Source organism: Bos indicus, chromosome 8 (assembly GCF_029378745.1).
Source record: "Bos indicus isolate NIAB-ARS_2022 breed Sahiwal x Tharparkar chromosome 8, NIAB-ARS_B.indTharparkar_mat_pri_1.0, whole genome shotgun sequence".
In the NCBI taxonomy this organism is placed as follows: Eukaryota; Metazoa; Chordata; class Mammalia; order Artiodactyla; family Bovidae; genus Bos; species Bos indicus.
The window spans coordinates 43850986-43866585 of NC_091767.1; the positions used below are offsets into that span (position 1 = coordinate 43850986).

Genomic DNA, 15600 nt, shown 5'->3' on the forward strand with positions numbered 1-15600 from the left:
GCCTGTTGGTATGGGCTTTGGCATCTGACTGGTTCAAGTTCTGAGTAGGTTCACCAGTTTTCTGAACATGGCAAATTATTTAATTTTTCTGAGCCTCAACTTTCTCGTGTACAGATGGGGATAAGAAAAGCACCAACCTCACAGGGTTGTGAGAATTAATAAAGTAATGTATATAAAGTGGTTGGTACAGAGCCTGGTATGGAGTAAGCCTGTGATAAATGTTTCTCATTTGCAAAAATATCAAAAGTTAACACATATGACACACACACCCCATTACAAATATTTGTAAAAACAAGTATTATAAATAATGTAGTAAAGTTTTAACACTGGTTATCTCTGGAAGTAACAGATTTTTTTCTTTTAAGTTCTCTGTATTTTCTAAACTTTCTTTATTTGAACAAAGCAAGCAATATATTAACATTTAAGTATCTTCATTTTTTCAAGTAGCCTTAACAATAAATATTCCTTTAAATCTATTAAGTTTCTCTAGTATAACCCAGTCTATGCATATTGTGTTTAAGGAAATGGGGTACTTTTATTGATTTAATCTGAAGAGTAATACATTTCCCCCTTTATTTTTCAAACAGCTTGCTCATATTTCATTATATAAAAGTCTTTTCTGCACTCATATATTTTCAGATTAAGAGCACCCTGAAGGGATTATTAGAGCATAAAAGCTAGAAGAAAAGAATAGATTAATGTCTCTTAAAAAGCAAAGTTAAAGAAGAAAAACATGACAACTTCATGATAGTTATATGGGAAAAAAGTATACCTTACCTTAAATATGTAAGGCCAGAAATTACTGCAATAAATATCTCAACTCCATGGACAATTTCTTAGTGTGGTCAAAAGATGGAAGTAATTCAATAGTTCAGCAGTCCATCCAGTACAGTGACAATCATTCTGAAAGAAAAAAAGAGTCTCATTGTGGGAAATGTGATGGAGCAATACTCCTTTCCAATAGGAGAGGGGAATCAATTACTAAAGACAGTTATGCGGTTTATTATGATTAAGGCATTTTCTGGTTGCAGGTGGAAGTGGCAGACCAGAAGTAAAAAAGCCTAGGATATCATCATACCTCCTTTCCTTTAGGAAGAAGCTAGTCACTAGCTCTTGGGTGTCTCACCATCAGTTCACTTCTACTTCATGTGCTTCTCTTCATGTATCCATCAATATGTACATAAATCAGCTCACAAATACCATCACTTTTTATATTTGGTATCTTTGTCATTTCAGAATCAGACTAGCCCATAAGAAATACATGGCCTTTCTCTGAAAATCAGCTCCACGGAGGACCTTCACTGCAAACCGCAGTTCCCCTGGATTAAAACTCTGGGACTGCTTTCATGTCATCCCCTCCATCACTGGCCATGCCAGTATCAGTCCACCCCCACTTTCCCTTCAATGTCCTACTGCTCTCTACTCTTTCACTCCTATGCCTGGTACCTCAATGGGAAAGAATCTTCCTGCCAAGGCAGGAGATGCGGATTTGATCCCTGAGTCGGGATGATGCCCTGAAGAAGGAAATGGCAACCCACTCCAGTATTCTTGCCTGGGAAATCCCAAGGACAGAGGACCCTGGCGGGCTACAGTCCATGGGATCACAAAAGATTTGGATATGACTGAGTGTGACTAAACAACAGTAAAACATGCCTCCACTAATACCAAATTCTTTGGCACCCCACCTGTTTACAACAGCAGCCTCTAACCTGGCCTCTCTCTGCAGATCATTACCTATCCAGCTGCTTTCATTCCATTACTTGGGTAACCTTGGATAGTCCCCTATCTTCTGGGTCTCAGTTTTCCTGAGTGTAAAATCAGGAACTGATTTCAACATTCTCCATCCTCATTGTGCTTTGAAGTCAGACGTGTTCAATTCTGGCCTAAGTACTCTAAAAACTCAGACACACTGTATTTCCTCAGAGCTCATTTATTATACACAAGATGGGGATGATATCATCTACCTCTAAGGTTGCTGTAAGAATAAGAACTATGCGATCTAGCACCTGACATACAGCAGGTACAGCAAATATTAGTCACCCCACCCCACCTTACAGGATACCTCCAACTCTGAAGTTCTTTGTTCTTCTCATCTCCAAATCTAGCATTCTATTACATCCACATCTCTTATATCCACAGTCGTAATACATTTCTCTTCCATTAAATGTAAACTCCTTTGCTGGCTTTCAGGTTCCTTCATAATCTGGCTCTACTTTATCTTATCATCCTCCAGCTTCCAACAAACACCTTCTGTCCTAGGCAGGTAAGTCTTGTTACGTTTCAAAGAACACATACTCCTATGCCCTGCTTTTGCAACTATCATCCCCCACACAGGACACAGCTTTTCTTATTCCCTCTGTGAAGCCCATCTCAAGTTCACAGACTCAGAGATCCCACCTTCCAGATAATTTAACCCTCACAGTTTCTCAGTGGAACTGGCCATTGTTTTGAGTTTATTGAGCTTAGCTCTCCAACTGGAAAGTGACTATTTTGATTTTTTAAACTTGTTTTTCATTTTGGCATGGACTACATCAAAGCTTTTACAAATATGGTTTTTGGTTTGTTTTTTTTTTTTTTGCATCATCTCTACAAATGCTCGTTGAAATTTATAAGCCTTTGTGCCTTGACCTAAGATTCTCTTATTAATTCCACTATTTTTGTTGTATGGAAGGAGCTTATTCCATCATCAGTAAGTAGACCATTCGTAGGCAACCTGGGGTCTTTTCATAGAGCCAGAGATGACTTCTAAGTGTCTCCAGTGTGTGTAGATTTTGAGTCCAAGCAAACATATTCTAATTCCAAAAACCATTTTATGACCCAAACTCTTAGCAGCAGCAGGAATGACTCACAGTGAGGAAAGACTAGCTGCTAAACTTTTACCTCAAAAAAGATGAAGCCCTAGGAAAATGAAGCTTCTAAGGAGAACTAGAAGACACAGTAAAGGTTCAAGGGAGATGGAGGAAGATGAGCTAATGAAAAAGATAGAATGGTTACAGAGGCAGGAGAATAACTGTGAGGGCAGAGAGGCACATCAGCCCAAAGAAAGACAAGTGACCTCAAATGCTGTGTATGGAGACCAACAAGATGTCCCTGGATGGAACAATTACTAGGGAGGTCACTGGGCACCCCTGAGGACAGTTTTCAATAGAGCTGGTCCAGGATGCAGACGGAAAAGGATTGAGAAGAAGCTGGGCGAGCAAATGGAAACAAGGAGAGACTTTCCTGTCAAGAATTGTGGTTATCAAGCCAAAGGGGTTATGCTGGTCATTTTCTATCCTGAAGTTTACTTAACAGTCTGATAAAAACGCTCATTCTTATTTCCTTGCTCTATGCCTTTCCATATACACAGAGCTTGGCTACTGAAAATAATTTAATGCAAATCCTTCCAGACTCTCTCTCCTGACACCACTCTTGTGTGCCTGATTTTGGTTCTCTAAGAAACCTTAGAGAACCATTCAACAGCTATATGCTATCAAGTCTGAATGTCTAAATTTTATTTTCCTGCTCAAGATAAATGACAATTATTCATTTAACAAAGAAAAGGCAATGTATCAGATACACTGAAATGTATCAGATCAACACAGCAAAAGTCCAGATTCAGGTCAGATATCATATGACTTACCTTTGGGTAACCTACATAATATATGCTAACTTGTCAAAACGATAACTTTAAATATTTCTTTCTTTAAGGGTCTTTACCAAAAGTTTATAAAAATCAAATATGAATAACAAAGAAAATTTAAGCACAATTAGCATTTTTTTACTGTCCTTCTATTTTGATATGATGATTTCACATTTATAAACATAATAAATAAATGTGTAAGCATATTAAATTTTTATTAAAAGTGAATTCTAGGCATTATTTTGTAACCTGCTTTTCCCATTTATTTTTATATTGATGGAAGTGTTGTCACTTATTAGCCTCTTATGCCTTCAGTTTTAATGACTGTACAATCATCAATTTTAATAAACCTCTCTGAAGCATTTAAGTCACTTTCAATTTTTTAATATGTAGATAATACTAAGATGGATATCCTCAAACACACCACTAAGTACTTGCTAGGGAGAAAGTCATGGGTCAAACATATGAAAAAATATGCATTTGATATTATTGATAGCTTGTCCTATAGACTGTTTCATTCAATATGTGTTTGAGTGGTATATGCCGCTGCTGCTGCTGCTGCTGCTGCTAAGTCGCTTCAGTCATGTCCAACTCTGTGCGACCCCAAAGACAGCAGCCCACCAGGCTCCCCCGTCCCTGGGATTCTCCAGGCAAGAACACTGGAGTGGGTTGCCATTTCCTTCTCCAATGCATGAAAGTGAAAAGTGAAAGTGAAGTCGCTCAGTCATGTCCGACTCTTAGTGACCCCATGGACTGTAGCCCACCAGGCTCCTCTGTCCATGGGATTTTCCAGGCAAGAGTATTGGAGTGGGGTGCCACTGCCCTCTCTGGAGTGGTATACTGAGTAGCATATAAGTGGTATACTTCTCTACACTCTTTCTAAACATGGGTAGTATTAATTCTTAAATTATCCTATCTTACAGATTCCATAAGTTCCCTATTATTAACATATCTCTGAGGTTGAACATTTTTTACTTTTTTGCACTTCTTGTATATGTCCTTTGTTTTTCTGCTACAGCATCCCCCTTATTTACTTGTATCATCTCTTCATCTATGAAGGATATTATTAGCTTGGTACTTTAATAATACAGAGAACATGGTATACTAATTGGGAACCTTTGGGTATCAGGAACAAAACCAATTCCAGTCTCTTTGAACCAGAAAGGATTTCTATCACAGGATACAGAGGTGTTCTTATATGAGGATGAACTCTGATATAAGTATTGCAAATAGTTTCAGTTTTTAACTTTATCTCTAAAATGGTCCACCAGTTCACTGGTCTACTTCAAGAATTAAAGAAAATGCAAGTAAAGTCATGAATGTAAGCAATTATTGTTAAAACAAACATAAACTCAAAAAACGCTATTTCTTACCAAACCCTTACTAAGGTGCCTTATTCTTTTGATTCTTACAATGAGCCCATTAGGCAAGTGTTATCATTCCTCTCTTACAGATGAGCTGAATTAAGCATGTATAGTTAGTAAAGTTATAATCAGATATTTATTTAACAAACGAGCTTTGCACTGATGCTAAAAAAAAAAAACGTTGATAACAGAATTATTCTCAGCTGTATTTTTAATAACATTTCTTAAAAGTCATCTCAGGAACTACTCCGGCCCCTATACCAACAGTAAACCAGGTTACTAATTTCTGCAGCATCTATTCTTTTAAATTTCACATTAGTAACCTCTCTTCTCCTTCCTCTATGATGTGTCTTTACTAATAAGTGCTATTCTGGCAACCAAATAAACAATTCTGTTTAGGAACTAAGGCCACTTCTTTAGTTACTACCAACTGAACCCCATGACACACACTTTACTTTCTAACATTCCAAAGGCTCTTAAAGGTGCTTCAGTTGCTTATACGCTAGTGATGTCTGCAGTGACAGCACACACCTGAACCTATGCTTTTGTCAGCGTGGAAGCAGCACTGTGCTGTATAAATATTTTAGGGACAGCTTGTACTGAAATTCTAGATGAGGAGGCATTCACAGATTCTATGTAATATGCTGATTGCTCAAGACCACACATTTTTTATTAATGCTTTGTGCAAGCTTTGCCATTTTCTATGGCATTCCCCTTGATTTAATCTTAAGTATATCCTTCCAAAATATTTTTTATTTTTTAATGCATTAGTTGTGCTGTGGCCAAAGCAGTGTCTAAAATAATGGCAAAAGGAAAGCATATGATCACTGAAACTGGATGCACTCACAATTAGTCTAGTCACTGAGAACTCTGAGGGCAAAAGTACATATATGTGAGCCAGGGAGACAAGTTTCTCTGAAGGAATATTAACAGAACTAAATTATCCACTGCCAGAAAAGGGAATCTTTCCCCCACCCTTTTATAAACTCACTAAAGATTTATAGAAATGCTTACTAATTTGAAGGCTATTCTGGCCTTCCCAGGTGGCACTAGTGGTAGAGAATCTGCCTGCCAATGCAAGACAAGAGACTCAGTTTCAACCCCTGGGTTGGGAAGATGCCCTGAAGGAGGGCATGGCCACCTACTCCAGGGCTCCTGCCTGGAGGACCCTGTGGACAGAGAAGTCTGGCAGGCTACAATCCATAGGGTCACACAGAGTTGGACAGGACTGAAGCTACTTGGCACTGGGCTTCCCAGGTGGTGCAGTGGTAAAGAATCTGCCTGCCAACACAGAAGACACAAGAGACACGGGTTCAATCCCTGGGTCAGGGTGATCCCCTAGAGAAGGAAATGGCAACCCACTCCAGTATTTTTGCCTGGAAAATTTCATGGACAAAGGAGCCTGGCAGGCTACAGTCCATGGGGTCACAAAGAGTTGGATGGAACTGACCACACACACGCGCACACCTCTAGAATACACAGGTTTACAAAATATGGTTTTGGAAACATTCAAGCAACAACAAATGCCTACAACTCCTGCCATTTAGGGGCAGGTACAGCACCCATACGTTAGCAAGCATGAGGAGAGTGGGGCTATGCCCACAGGTGACTCTCCTGAGTGACTGCAGAGGAGGCAGAGCCACCACCTGCCTTCCGCAGCCAGCACCTGGATAGTTATTGCCTCTAGGGCATGAGGCGTCCTCAATGTTTTTCTCTCCGATCTCTCCTCATTCACATGAGGAGGGGGCTCTGGCTTTCCCGCTTCAGGAAGGCTGTGGTTGGGCTTCCTTAAGGAAAAAAGGGTTTGAGAAGAGAGAAACACCACCACCACCACCATCTTCCTTCATATTAAGAGGAGATTCTTGGAGGAGAATGACTGTGGGACTCAGATCAGCAGAAGATCATACCTATTCCCTTGCAGCATCCTCAGATGTGCCAGAGCCCCCAAAGCCTAACCAGATACTGACTGAGCTTAGTCTCCCAGCTGTGACAAAGCATTCTCCCCAGCCTCAAACATGGCCAAGAAGCAGCGAGGACCAGTATCAATAGATGACCCAGGCTGCTTTCCTGACCCCATGAATTATAGTAAGAATCTGGAACCTTGGCACAACCCTGGGAGAGTGGTGTAGGAAAGAGATAAAAGTCTAATGAAGGTTACTTTCCTGCTACCTTAAGGGAGCAGAAGCTTACAGTCAATACTAAATGGATTCAGGAAAATGCACTATTTCTTGCACTCTTAAGTATGTGGACTAAGAGTGATTTCCAATTCAAATTAACAACTGAGTGAGGATATGAGGAAGAAGGGTTAAGATCTAGTAACCTACATGTTTTTCTGATAATATTAGTTTAACTTCGTTGGCTTTCACCAGTGGATCAGAATGTTATTCAGAATAAAGAATGCTTTTAGAGATTCGTGTGGTTTTTGCTTTATGCAGGCATTCCACCAAGAACATCTGGCCTCGCTCAACACCCCTGCTGTTTAAAGGGTCTGCACTAACAGAGATAGGGGGCTCCAGAGGCATCTGCTGCTGATAGCCATGAGGCCTCATGGAGTGTAGTCACTTTGGAAAATTCGCTGCAATTCATGATCCTGATTCAGAGTCTGGCCCAAGGTTTTTTAGGTTCAATATTCAGATTTCCTTGGAGCCAAAGATAATTACTCCCCCAGAGCGGGGTTAATGAATAAACCCACAGCAATATGTTAATGGTATGTGTGTGGGGGAATGCTTTTGTCCCCTCTATGCAAACTACTCCCTTCTGTGGAATGTTCTGAGCCAGCCACAGGGTCAGAGGTGGGCCTCCCATGTCGTCTCCCAGTGCACACACACGTCACCAGCCATGGATCATTGGACCACTTAAAGACATCAGACCCAGGCTGGGCCAAACTGTTCTCCTCTGGGGCTTGGAAACGGGGGCTGAGGAGCTGCCAGCCAGGCTCTGGAGGCAGGTGGATCTGTGAACAGCACCACAGACAGAGCCGGTCTGTAGCAGAAAGGTGAAGATAAAGCTGAGGGCAATAGAGCCAACATAGTCTTTGAAATTCCTTGTGCTTTCCTGTTTTTTGATTCCAGCTTGTCTCTAAGGATCCTGGATTCTTTGGAGTACTTCTGTATCCTGATAAAGTGCTTCCTAAATCAGTTTTACTCCTTGTAGTCGAAGATTCCCAACTGAATACCAATCTTCCCCTGATACCAGGTTATTAAGCCGACAATGGGGTGTGCTGGGTGAGCACTGAATCAGACCAGAGGGAAGTAGACCCAGGGTGGGGTGGGGAGTGGAGGGGAGTGACGGCAGAGTACAGTCCAGGCCCTCAACTAGAAACACCTCCCCACTGACTAGATCTCTCATCCCTCCATTTCAGTGTTTCCCCTCTGCCACATTGTGCCTCACTGAATTTTTCCAGGGTTGCAGGCTTAATACTTGAATACATTAAAAAAAATACATATTCAAACCTATATATGATCAATTTTTCCTATTTTCAGCAGCAGACATTTTATTAAATCAAGATGTAACAGTAAAACTCTAAGAGTTATGAGTGTGCTCTGCTCTCAGGGTCCACCCTTTGCACAGGCTTGATATCTTAAAGATGAAATTTTTAGCATAGCTTGGGTCAACATTTCAAATAAAATTAAATATTATATACATAGGTGAGAGAAAACAGTTGTCAGAATATTATGTTTTCTGACAGAGAACTGGTAGGGTCTGGAATAATTTCTCCCATAAACATCTTAAGTACAGCTTCTTGAAATGATAAAGAATAGTTCTGTTTGGCAATGATCATTTTCAATTGTCATCCTTGATTTCTCCTTAAGAACTTGCATCGATGTTATGACAATGTATAAATCTAGCTGCTTATACATGTATTTTTACATTAACAATGATTCAAACTGTGATACAATCTGGGGGAAAAATGAAATATATATATATATAAAGTTTTAAGGGAGAAGGCAATGGCACCCCACTCCAGTACTCTTGCCTGGAAAATCCCATGGATGGAGGAGCCTGGTAGGCTGCAGTCCATGGGGTCGCTAAGAGTCGGTCGGACATGACTGAGCAACTTCACTTTCACTTTTCACTTTCATGCATTGGAGAAGGAAATGGCAACCCACTCCAGTGTTCTTGCCTGGAGAATCCCAGGGACGGGCTTCCGTCTCTGGGGTAGCACAGAGTCGGACACAACTGAAGCGACTTAGCAGCAGCAGCAGTAGCATAAAGTTTTAAAAATACTGTATGTAGAGGGCTTAAGAAAAAAGCTTTGCTCTTTTAAGATTAATCAATCAGAAATGAAATATCTAACTGCTATCCATGTAAATTATATTGGTAATATACATAATTTTGTTACCCTCCATTGCTTGGCAAAAGCAAAAAAAAGAAAAAAACATGCATAGGGAATAAGGATCATTCAGTCATCCAAAGCAACTTCCTTACTTGGCATCTATATTTATGAAGTAGGAAGAGTATTTCCACTTAAAGCAAAGAAAACAAAAGTGTGATGGCCTTTTGTTGTTTGTTGGTTTTTATGATCAGATCAGAAAGCGAGCGCCTCTCTGATGGGACAACCACCTGGCTCAATTTTGCCCTTTAAACCATAAGCCCCAGGATGGAAAGCTCTATACAATCCAGTATTTCTCTCTCTTTCTTTCAGTTTTCCGTGAAGGAAGGGAACACATCTGTGAGTGACCTGGGGATGTGGTGGCAGGAAGGCCCCCTTGCTGGACTCTGCACAAGGGAAGGGTGTGTAAGCAGGCAGTCATCAGCAGTCTGCTCTTAGATGCTCTGAAGGATGCCACATTACCTTCAGTGTGCCCTTATCCCCAAACTTCAAATGTGAATCATCTTTACTACCCCAGAAAATTGTAACAGAAGGTACCATTTTAAAAAACCAAACACCTACTCCTCTTGCCCAAAACCAGGAGTTCTCAAATGTTAGCATAAATAGCAATCACTTGGGGATTATTAAAGTACAGGTTGCTAGCCCCACCTTCAGAGTTTCTGATTCAGTAGGTCTGGGGCAGGAGGATGGTTGCTGCTGCTGAGATTGGGAAAGGTGACAATTTGAGAACAACTGCCTTCACCAAATCGAAGTCTGTTGGGCAGGGACACAAACTCTTCAGGAGATGACACAATCATGCACAGTATCAACAGTTGTTTACCAAGTTCCTTACCTTAGGTTAAGGGAACATAATGCTTTATAAGAAAAACAAAGTCCTTCCTCCCCTCCTCCCAACATGCCTGAAGTAAAACTGCTGTCCCAGGAAGAAGCACCAAGTTCAGAAAGAAGCTTTCTACTTCTTGAACACAAATGGCATGCTCTGTGAGCCAATGCACAGCTCCTCAAATGAAAGGGATTATCAACTCTCAGCTATCATCAAAGAACCAAAGCAAATAGCTGAGACTGAGATTACAACTAAAAGATAAGTACCAATGAGGTAGGAGGAACGTACTAATGGCACACACATGACTGGGGTAAGGACTGAATGTAGGAGATCTCGTGGAAAGCCCCTTTAGTGCATGGCATAGCAGAGGCAACCCAGGTATTTGTTCCTCTTCCACCTCCTTACTACCCTCTCTGCACCTTGCAAAGACAGGTTCTGAAAGGCTGCCAAGGTCATCTATTCTGGAGCCTCCAGGGAGGCTGCCCCACTGCTTCCTACCTGAGGTGCATCACCTCAGCAACCCCAAGTGTTTAAACTACATAAACAATTATGGAAAGACTGTATCAAGCCAGTGGTTCTCAAAGTTCAGAGTGCATCACAAGTATGAGGACGGCCTTTAAAAAGCACAAAATGCAGGAGTCCCACTCTTGAGATTAATTCAGTAGGTCTGGGGTGAACCCTAAAACAAGCTCTCAGATGATGTGAACGATGCTGGTTCAGGATCACACTATGAGAATCATTTGTTAAACTTAGTCCTTGCTTACATAAAACAGAAGTCTTTCCTTACACAAATGACTGAGAATATGGATGATGTCATCATGTGACTTATTTCAGGCAAGTACTGTACTACCTTGTGATTTAAGTCTCCATATGTAGATTGGAGAAGGCGATGGCACCCCACTCCAGTACTCTTGCCAGGAAAATCCCATGGACGGAGGAGCCTGGTGGGCTGCAGTCCATGGGTCGCTAAGAGTCGGACACGACAGAGCGACTTTACTTTCCCTTTTCACTTTCATGCATTGGAGAAGGAAATGGCAACCCACTCCAGTGTTCTTGCCTGGAGAATCCCAGGGACGAAGGAGCCTGGTGGGCTGCCGTTCATGGGGTCACACAGAGTCGGACACGACTGAAGTGACTTAGCAGCATGTAGATTGAGATTACCCTCTCCATAATATTGTAAATCTGATGGAAAGTTTTTACTGAATAATTTTAAGGATGTTACCAAGTATCCACTGTTTTTTTTTAATAATACTTTTGACTGTTTTAACTGAAATCATTTGTAACATTTAAGACAAGTATCTGATACCCCTCAATCACCAGAAAAGATGGGAGACCTCTTTATCCTTGAAAAAAGATAAAGCCTAGCAAATATAAGCCTTTCTCAAACTTCAGAATACTCTGAGAAGATCATTTTGATTCTTCCTTATGAAAAAAAGAAACACTCAATCAGGTTCCACAGGGTTCAAATTTCTTAAATATATACATGCTTTAAAAAGAGAGGATATGTTCAATAAAGCACTAAAAAATATAAAGGCTTCCTCCAATTGAGAACAGGATGGTACAGGTGTTCATTTCAACCTGGTGGTCCACTGTTTCAAGTTGAAACATATAAGTGCAGGCCATCAATCTTGGGAAGAAAAAGCAGGAATCAAGGCCCATTTCCCCAGAGTGACCCAGTCAACTGGGTCAGGCAGTAGAGTATGCCAAGGAAATGTTCTCAAACTTCATTAATTACTAGAGCCCAGGCTCTGGTATTTCAGCACAGACAGCTGGTGCCCTGCCCACTCACCCTCCTTATGCTCCTTAGCTTTTATGGAATGTTACAGATAGAGAACTCCTGTCTTCTTTCCCAAGAGAGGAGTGGGTCTGCGGTGGGCCTTTCAAATATTTGCAGTCACAGGGCCAGGGCGAGATGCTGCTAGTGATGCATCAGTGATTCCTTCTTCTGTAGGATAAGATGACTCCTTTCACTATGAAGACAGACCTAGGTTACCTTGGCAAACATCCTGGAAGCACAGAGCAGAAGTGGATGGGCAGAGCCCCATTAATCTCCCTGTCTGACCCCTATCAGTAACTCCTAGCTTTCTACTCTGAGCCTCTAATTATAGCTAACTGAACTGATAAAAATAAGAAGTGTGTTGTTCCTCTAAAGTCAACATTAACCTATAAACATATAACAGATAAAATTTAATATAAACATAATAGTTGACATTTTTTTAATATTAGACTGTTTAATAGTCTAAGTGTGTACATATTGCCATTACCTTGTAATGTAACAAGATGGACTTTCTCCCATCCATCACACTGATTACAAGGAGGTACCTTTTCATTCAGAACTTGTAAAAGTAAACAACTATCAATTTAAGGGTGAGGGCTGAGTTAGAGAACACTGTTAATTATTTTGACATTTTCTTTAAAAATGAAAGCAAAATGATGCTTTTTTACTTCCCCGGTGGTCCAGGGGCTGAGAATCCCTGCCAATGCAGGGGAAGCGGGTTCAATCCCTGGTCTGGGAAGATCCCACATGCTGTGGGGCAGCTAAGCCTATGAACCACAACTACGGGGCCTGTGCTCTGCAACAAGAGAAGTCACAGTGAGAAGTCCACACACCACAACCAGAGAGTAGCCCCCACTCGCGGCAACTAGAGAAGGCCTGTGTGTGGCTACCAAGACCCAGTGTAATCAAAAATAATAAACTAAAATTAAAAAAACAATGCCTTTGACTTCTGTAATCCCTTCTACCCTCACTACCTTTCTTTTCCCACTGATAATGACTTCTGTTATTTCTGACATGAAAAAAAAAATCCCAATTTCTATTTATTAGATAAATGTAGAGACTGACCAATTACAGCAGCAGCACGTCAGCATCATGAATCCTGAAAGTCAGACTATCTTCAAACCAGCCAGTAATTAAAATTAGCTCAAATATTTTTCTGCAAACATCCTGAAAAGTAAAGCTAGGTTCCTGCTAAACCTAATCTCTACTGTATTAGGTCATATATTATGGCAATGTTTGATAAGACTGCAAAGTATGAAAAAGTAATTCAGGAAGAAATCTGCTGTTTGTTTTAGCTCAGCAAGAAATCACCCTGTTCCAGCCCAAGGAAATCATATTTCAGAAATTTTCTCAAGACAGAAAGATGTATCATTCTGCCAGAAATAGCCACTGTTGTCTGATCACTTAAAATGATGCAAAGAATGCACTGGCATATAAAAAATTCCTGCTTGACATATATGCTCTTTAAAAAAGTATATGGATAAACAACAAGCTCCTACTGTGCAGCACATGGTACTATTAATATATTCAATACCTTGTGATAAACCATCATGGAAAAGAATGTATATGGATAACAGTCACTTTACTATATAGCAGAAATCAACACAACATTGTAAATCAACTATACTTCAATAAAATTTTTAAAAGCATAAATGTTTTTAATCACTTTTTTTTTTTTTTTTTTTTTTACCATTACAAGCTAAAGGTATATATCGGAAAATGGAAGGAAAACATTGACTTTCCAGTTCCAACCTGTTTTAAATGGAAATACATGAATAAAGGAAAATGTCTACTTCCTGGGTGGAATAGCAGACACATATACCCAACTACAACAATCCCAAATTCTTTTGCACACAGAACCAAAAAGAAAATGGGAGGAATAGCACTTGGTGAATTTAGGACTTAATTTTATGAGACAGGAAGCTGATGAACAAAATCTGAATCTTTACCAAATACTTATTTAAGCATTTTCCTATGAAATTTTCCATATTTCTTTGCATTGACTTTCAAACAAAATTAGTTGCACTTAATTAATCTCTATGTGTCTAAGCTTCTCAGCTAAGACTATGCTTCAATAGCATTTAAGCATCCATTAAAAAATGGAATTGTGATTTCTCCATTTTCATTTCTAATTTTATTGATTTGATTCTTCTCCCTTGCTAACGGTTTGTCTATTTTATTTATCTTCTCAAAGAACAAGCATTTAGTTTTGTTGATTTTTGCTATAATCTCCTTTTTTCTTTTTCATTTATTTCTGCTCTGATTTTATTTCTTTCCTTCCTTCCTTCTAATTTTGGGGTTCTTTCTTCTTTTTCTACTTGCTTTAGGTGTAAAGTTAGATTGTTTATTTGATGTTTCTCTTGTTTCTTGAGGTAGGCTTGTATTGCTATGCACCTCCCTCTTAGCACAGCTTTTACTGAATCCCACAGGTTTTGGGTTGTTGTGTTTTCATTTTCATTTGTTTCTAAGCATATTTTTATTTCCTGTTGATTCCTTCCATGATTTGTTGGTTATTCAGAAGCGTTTTGTTTAGCCTCCATACATTTGTATTTTCAATATTTTTTTTCCTGTAGTTGACATCTAATCTTACCACACCATGATCAGAAAAGATACTTGAAATTATTTCAATTTTTAAAAATTTACCAAGGCTAGATTTATTGCCCAGGATATGAGCTATCCTGGAGAACGTTCTGTGTGCACTTGAGAAAAAGGTGAAATCCATTGTTTTGGGGTGAAATGCCTTATAGATATCAATTAGGTCTAACTGGTCCATTGTATCATTTAAAGCTGTGTTTCCTTGCTAATTTTCTGTTCGGTTGATCTAGCCATAGGTTTGAGTGGCTAATTCATGTCAATGTATGGCAAAAACCATCACAATATTTTAAAGTAATTAGCCTCCAATTACAATAAATTAATTTAAAAAACAGAATTGTGTTAAGTCTCTAAGTGTAAATTTAAAGGATATAAGTGCCTGGAAACCAGAGCACATAACCTGGTCATTGTTTTTGTGCTAAAAATGTGTTCCTGTAATATTTTTTTTTTAATTTAAAAGCAAAGCATAGCTATTTCCTTATTAATTTTTTAAAGCAACCTACTTTTCTTTAACTTGTGATCTTATTTGCTAAATCTTAAGCAATGCATTCCTGGCTAAGGCTTTTTATTTTATTATTATATTTCCCCAGTGTTCAGAATTTTAATTTGAGGAGGGGTCCAACATTACAATAAATCCATTAACACCTGTTGCCAAAAGAAAACTAGGTAACTTCTGCATTGCCACAACCTCTAGCAATTGTCAACAATCCCTCCAGTGAAGCTTTTCTTTGGCTCTGGCATGTACACAGCTGTATCAGGTGTTGCTGTTTGCCTTGGTAACAATGCCTTTTCTTGTGGAGAAGACATATGACACCACCTTGTTACTCGAAATACCCACAGCAGAGTTGGTGCAGGATGGATGGAACACCACAGCTGAGTGGAAGGGATATAGAACCACACATCTGGGTTAGGTCTACATGCAGACAGGCACTCACACACCACAACAGGAGTGTAAATTTTTCCATTTTGCCAATTTGGCAAAATGCATCAAGTGTCTTTAGAGTGGTTCCAGTCATTTTATTTATACATATATATATATATACACACTCACATATTAATAATTTCTGACCCATTCATTTTGCTTCTACT

The 15600-nt window shown here is 39.7% G+C and overlaps 1 protein-coding gene across 3 annotated transcripts in view; it reads right to left on the reverse strand.

The window, feature by feature from the left end:
• KANK1 (KN motif and ankyrin repeat domains 1) overlaps positions 1-15600 on the reverse strand; it is a 215114-nt gene that overhangs the window by 137227 nt on the left and 62287 nt on the right. For 2 of the 3 annotated variants that reach the window (XM_019966029.2, XM_070794606.1), the window contains exon 2: positions 778-903. The gene's annotated coding sequence lies outside the window, so the exon portion shown is untranslated. Of the gene's footprint in view, positions 1-777; positions 904-11931; positions 13568-15600 lie in introns of those variants that run through there. The other variant, XM_070794605.1, reaches the window with a different exon arrangement.